Consider the following 6,697-nt stretch of genomic DNA (forward strand, 5'->3'; position numbering starts at 1 on the left):
GGCGAGCTCGGCGCCACTGCTGAGCCCGGGACCTACGATCCATCCTCTGAGGCGCACCCCGAGAAGCCTGCCCGCCCTCTGGCTCTGCAGAGAGCGGCTCCGATGCGCATCGGCTGCTGGAGCCGAAAAAGGTGCACCCCGCGAGGTGAGGAGCTGGGTCTGGAGGTCCCAGCCCAGCCTGGGGGTAAGGGGGGAAAAGGGAAGCCCCTACCTTCCTGACCACTCAACTTTCTGGAGCTCCGCGCCTCCGCTCGCCTCTCTGGGCGAGAAGAAGGGATGGGGAGAGGGGGAGAGGAAGCCGGTCTCCTCCCGGGCTCCTCTCTCTAAGTCTCAGACTCCGCAGCCTAAGACTCGGGAGAGGCGCCTCCGCGGGTCCTCTCGCCTGGGAGAGGGAAGAGGAGACTGAGGCGGGGAGGGCCGCGGCGGGAGGTTCTGCAAAGTTGCGCGACTTGTGGCGGGCATGTGCAGTAGGGAGGCGGGGGCGCCGGCCGCGGCGCAGACCCGAGCGGGCCGGCAGGTGGCAGGAGGGAACCTTGTTTGAAAGGATCGGGGCGAAGCGAGGGGCGGGGGCCGTGGCGGGGGGGGAGGAGCGGAGCGAGCGAGCGAGCGAGCCCCAGGTTAGGGTGGGCACGGGTCCTCTGCGGGGTCGCTACCCCTCCTCCACCCCGGGGTTACCGGTAAAATAAAGCTAGAAACCAGACCGCTACATTGCAGATATTCGGCGGAATGAAATGAGGGTCTGTGCGTGGGTATTAATGATGCAGCCACAGGCGATTTCCAGGGGCTTCATAGTTTGAGGATGGTAACCTCAGGCAGTCATTAATCACGAAACCACCTTCGGGGGGATCTGTTATAGTGACTGTAATTAGAGCGTTGGCGAAAAGTAGCCCCCCCCCCCATGTAGTCTCAGTTGGTTAATTACCTCAGGGGCAAACAAGCATCTTTCCTAGGAAGGGACTCCACAGGCGGGGTGATGGTTTGCAAGTCCACAACCCCGTCAGTGGGCTGCCATGAGCGCTGGCTGAGCCCGGCGCGGGGGACAGACTTTAATTAGCTGGAACCAGTAGTTCCGGGAAGTCTTTCCTGAGCTGATATTCAGCAGGTCTAGTCAGTTCTCTGCCCCTGTGGGGCGCTGCAGGCTGGTCAGATATCAAGCGGACCTCATGGGGTACCCCTTAAAGCTCTTTCATTTCATACAAAGATAGGTTTTCAACAAAGCTAATTCATTCAACGGGTATCTATTGAGCGCCTAGCGCGGGCCAAGCTCTGTTGCAGGTGCTGAAGGTGAAGTTAAAAAAAAAAGAGAGAGAGAGAGAAAGAAGAACGTGAATTAAGGAAAGGCTGGTTAGGACTAATCTGCCCGTAATCGGAGCTTTAAGCTACTCAGAATCCCACCAATCCTTAATCCACGTTGGGTTCTGCAGGAGAAAACTATCGGGTCAATCAGAGTACTAGGGCTAGCTGGTGGCTACCCACACCCCTAGAGCACGTTGAACCCCGAAGGCTGAAAGGGAGGAGGAAATTAATACATCTTTCTCAGCCCTGCAAAATCACATGAGCTCTTCGTCCTCCTGAAGGGGGATCCCTGGAGTTATCTTTGCTCGGGAAACGATGGTCCTTTGGAAGCTCTTGGATTCCCTCTGTAACCCGACCGCTGCTTCCGGGTTGTGCACGATGGCTTCCCTGGTAAGGTGTGGACATAGTGGCAAGTCCAAAAGTGGAGTAATTCAAAGCTAAATCATCTTCCCAGAATCCCTGGATGTGTCAACAAAGTTGTTCCACCTGGGGCCTGTGGTTTGGTTTGATTTTGGTCTTTGAGTCAATTCAGTATGCGGGGAATCGGAGAGGCATGACCTCTCATAATTCTGGTTTCCCTTTTGAGGTCGTCTACCAGGCTGTCCCTCCTGGTACTCCCTTCTCCGCATCTAAGAGTCATGGCGCCACAGCTGTTAGGCGGCATGGTCCACTCGTGCTCGAATCGCCAACACCATGCCCGCTTACCGCTGTCAAAACCAGGGTGTAGACCTTCGCAAGTTCTGGCAACCACTTTTGACGTGTTGAGAGTTTTGTTTGTTTGTTTCTGCATCTTGGCTGTGGACGTTCTAGAATGTTCCTGGCCTGGCTTCTCGGCTGTGTCTATCTTGCATCTTGTGTTCTTCGAGTTAGTTTGTGGCATTCAAGTACTGATTGGTCTAATCAAGTGGGATTGATTGGGCAGACCCCATAAAGGGACGCACGTCTGTATTCTAGTTGTGCCCCACTGTCACACTTTGCCGAGAACCCGAGAGGGTTTCACTGTCACAAGTGCCCGCCTCCCACCACCATGTGGATATTAGTGTGGGACACCGGATGGTCTTTTGGAGTTGCCCAGCTCAAGTCCTTATCATTGCTCAGCCCCCATCAAGGAGGGATGCCTCTAAAGGTTTTAACTCCTATTGACCCACCTGCTTTATGCCTTTCAATTAGCACAAGCTCACTGACGCGGATGGAACATAAAGACATCGTTCAAGTGATTTTTCAAGGCACACTGGGGAAAAAAGTCAGGAATATGTGGGTGCTGGTGAATGCCCTTTCAATGGAGACGAATGCCAGCTGTCAGCAACGCGGTGGATTATGATTCTTTAGTGTTCATAAGAAAGTACTTCGTTTTTCAGAAGGAGTGCTTTATGCCTGTAATGGAGACGGCAGCCCCGAGCTGATGCACTAATACAGATACACTGAGACTGCCTGCGTTATTAACAAATGTGCATTACATAATACGTATTTTTGGACTAGATTCTGCATTAGTAATGCACTTTCTTTGCAAGATGCATTTTAATCAGCAAATGAACGTTTAACAAAACACTGCGTTTTAGAGCCCTGGTCCCGCGCAGTTACAGATACGTCTCGGTGCGCGTTCCACGCGGGCTTCTGGAGGGGCGGCAGGGCCCCCCTGAAATACTGTTCATCTCGCACTTAGGGCCGAGGTCGAGCAAATGGATCTGGGCAGAAAATGCTGTTTAAAATGCATTACGTGCATGACTTTAAAAAGTGCTTGCTGCAGAGTGAATTTCAAAAAGGAGCAAGCGGGTGATGAACGACCTCGTGTTGTTAGCAGGGTGAGGGACGAGGGGCTCTGTCTGTCTGCCGGTAAATAAAGTGTGGTCATATGTCACCTTCGCGCTCTGCCGGAGGGAGGCTCCGGAACCTGCCGGACAGGAAAGTGCGGTGCCCAGTCCATCAGCGCATCAGTGCGTCGCACAATAGGGTTCTGATTGGGATGAATTGTGGAGAATATTGTCTTCAGCCCCTTAAAGGATTGTCCTGTGGAACGGGCACTGAGATGTATTTTGTGTGGCTCCAGAGGGCAAAATTAGAAGCTATGGGCAGTAGTTACAACAGGCAGATTTCGGCTCAACCCAAGGAAGAATATTCTAACAATTAGGGCCCTGAAATGGAACGGCTGTCAGGAGGCAGTTGGCTCTTTGTCAGAAGCGGTGTTAAATCAAAGGACAGATGAGCACATATTGGAGATGTTTTCCATGGGACTCATGAGCCGGGCCGAGTTGGAACTTGATGCGCGCCAGAGTTCTTTTCAGCTCGGATTCTGATTCCATGAAAGGCATCTGGAGACCTTGGGAGACGGGCTGGGGGCTCTACTGATGGACATGCCCTTCCGACTCTGCTGCTATTTTAGAAGCATTTGGAAGTGCGTGCGGCTCAGTGACAGGAAGGAATGTTCGGGTGGCAGTTTCGGGACAAGAGCAAACAGGTGTGCGCGGATGGAACCGGGAGTCCGCTGCGCACAGCTTTCATAACCCGGTCCGGGCTCTGAGGCGCCTGGCTCCACGACTCCCTCCCTCGCCTGAGCAAAGAAATCAATCAAGTCCGTCTATTAATTGCACCGGGTCCTCTGCCTCCCCTCCCACAGCCGTCTCGGGGATTAGGAACGAAACGGGCTCTAACCATGAGGAGTTGAGTCACTTCTGTGAGCGAGGCCCTGTCGCGGGCACCGTAGGGGACGATAGTAATCGAGGGCGGGCCGCGGTCTCACCGTCCCCTCCCCCGACACGCGTGCCAGCGCGAGGTGCCCCCAAATTCTAAAACGTGGGCTCCCAACAGGTGCCGAGGCGCAGTCCTCCACAAGGCACGTGAACTGCCGAGGGAAGGCTGAGCAGTGTTTGCACAAGCAGGGGGGAGGTCATCTGGTGGGTTTCTGAAAAAGGTGGGTTCGGTTTTTGTTTTGTTTTTGTTCTTCGTCGTCTGACTTTGGAGATTTTCTTGTTTTTTAAGAAGCCGTGAGAGGATTGCTCTCAGTCCATCTGTTCCGTGTGCCTACCGTGCGCGCGAGCTGTCGCTCTGGGGGGACGGAGATGGCGCACAGGGGTTCTCACAAGGCTTGACAGGCTATTGTCATGGGTCCCCTAGACGCCAGCACAGCTTCCGAGAGGAGACAAGCGATAGACGATCGGTTCTGTTCTGCCAGGGGAGAGGGTACAGTCCCCCTGGAACGTGTGTTTGTGTTTGTTGTTTTGCTTTGTTTTCGGGCCGCCGCTGGAAAGGACTGTTTTTCGAGACGGAGAGCTTTCTGAACTTTGTTTTGGGTAGAAGTGAATTCCGGGGGTTTGGGGAACCCCCTGCCCCCGCCGTGGCGGTGAGCTAGACAGGCTCAGTCCCCTTGGCACTGCCCCTCGCCCCGGCCCCCCCACAGGTCTGGGGACAGTTACAGAAGCATCTGGCTCATTTCTCTGGGGCGCTATTTTGCTGTCACTCGGACTGCAGTGGTACCGATGGGCTCTCACCAGTAGACACAGTGACAACCCAGACTCCTGATTTTGTGTTCTGGGGGGAATGCCATCCAGAGCTTCAGGCAAATGATAGGGGGAAATAACCACCTTTCTGACATGGCTGGATTGTGTCTGGGCCTTCGTCGGGGTCATAGTGCCCTTTGTTTTTATGGGGAGACAGGATCAGAAATGAACCCTCTTCCCGGGTACAGAGCTGTCAGGAGCTGTCTTCCCAGAGTGGCCTTTCTGTCCCTTGCGGTCGTGCTCTACCCAGGGTCTCCCACCAACACCCACCCACCGGCACCCCCTCCCCCCCCCCCCCCCCCCCACAAGAGCTCCACACACTCCTCTGGGCACAACCGGGTCCTCCAGTGGCAGTCACTAAACCCGAGCCCCAAGGGGTTTTCACCGGACACCCAGCACCTCCAGCCAGTGCTCTCAGGATTCAGCCTCTGGTGCCAGNCTGATCCAACAGGAAGGGTCTGGAAGCTCCCTCATGTAGACGGAGCCTGAGCTCGGGCCTCCAGGTCGTCGCTGCTCGTGGTGCCTACCTCTCTCTCTGCTTCGGCCCTGGCCCTCCACGTTCCTGTGCTCCCGGGCTTGCACTCTGGACTCTGGCCGCCTGCCTGGCCTTTGCCCTGTAGAAGCTGGGTCGGGTCGGGTTCTGCCCGTCTGCCCACCCCCAGCTTACACGCTTGCTTGCCTGGTTCTCTCCCAAGGCCAGCTGACACACCGGTGTCCCAAGCCGCCCGCAGCCCAGGCGGTGCTGGTCTCCGTGCCCCCCCGGCCCCGCACGCCGGGCTCCCCATGCGGCCGGTGGGCTGCTGATCGCCGGGGACTCGGCCACCGCGAACGTCCTCCGGCGCGGGGCTTTAGCTTTCGCCCAGCTCTGCTGGTCACCCCACCTTTACCTCCAGCCGCCAGCGCTGACAGAGGCTCCAAGTTGTTTTTCTCCCATCTGCTGAGACTCTGACTCACCCCTTCAGACTTGGTGGGGGAGCGAGGGAGCGAGCAGCGAGCCCAGAGGGGAACAACTCGGAGCTGGTGTCGTGGTTCAGGCTCACACTCACAGAAGCCCTTTCCGCTCGAGCTCTTCAAAATATGATTAGACCAATTTTACACGTCTAGTCACTGAGGCTCTGGCAGATTGGGACTGTTTCTAGACGTGCGAAGTGAAGTGGGGAATTGAGGCAATTATCTTCAGGCAAATGGCTCTGGGCTCTGTAATCAGTCCGTCCTGGTAACGGGGGAATCAGCCTCATTCACTGTAGCCCTGCTTTGAGTTCAAGAGGCTTCTAGGTATTGTTTGTTATTTGAGCTGGGCTTTGTTTCCGAGGGGCGGCCCGCGGGCCTGGGGAAGCTGCAGCCGGCCCCGCACAGGTGTCAGGACGTGTGGCTCCCTCTGGCTTGTCTGGTCTCCCCAGCCCTGCCCTCCTCGTGTGTCCGGGCCCCCAGACATGCGGCCCGGCGACCTCCAGGCGCGTCCCCGTGCTGGGACCGGACAGATTCCGGCGGGGCCCACGCGTTGGACACAGAAGTGCGCGTGCCAAAGCAAATGTCCTACGACGCGGGGAGAATAACAGCAGAAGTGAGCAAAATGAGCAATGAAAGCTCATAGCCTGGCCACGGCTTCTCCCGCTTCCGCTCACTCGTTGCCCATTGGGAGTTTCTCCCTTTGCTGGTCTAGAAATGCCCCCAACAGATCGGCCGTCCCTTCCCTCCCGGCTCTTCGCTCGCTGAGCAAGAGAAGACGTGTTTTTCCCGAGCACAGAGGTCTGTTTTGCTTTGAGTGCAGACTTCAGTCCTAATTGCCCTTGAGAACAGGCCTCGTCATTAGGAAGCCAACCAGCGGGCGACCAGGGTCGCGTGGGGCCTGCTGGGTGACGCCGGGTGCCGGGCCCTGGCCAGGGAGCCCAGAGGGAAGGAAGATG

The 6,697-nt window shown here is 56.4% G+C and overlaps 1 long non-coding RNA gene across 1 annotated transcript in view; it reads left to right on the forward strand.

Moving 5' to 3' along the window:
* LOC144243263 (uncharacterized) overlaps window positions 1-6,697 on the forward strand; it is a 28,551-nt gene that overhangs the window by 9,524 nt on the left and 12,330 nt on the right. The window lies entirely within an intron of this gene.

Source organism: Crocuta crocuta, unplaced genomic scaffold (assembly GCF_008692635.1).
Source record: "Crocuta crocuta isolate KB4526 unplaced genomic scaffold, BGI_CrCroc_1.0 scaffold27, whole genome shotgun sequence".
NCBI lineage: Eukaryota > Metazoa > Chordata > Mammalia > Carnivora > Hyaenidae > Crocuta > Crocuta crocuta.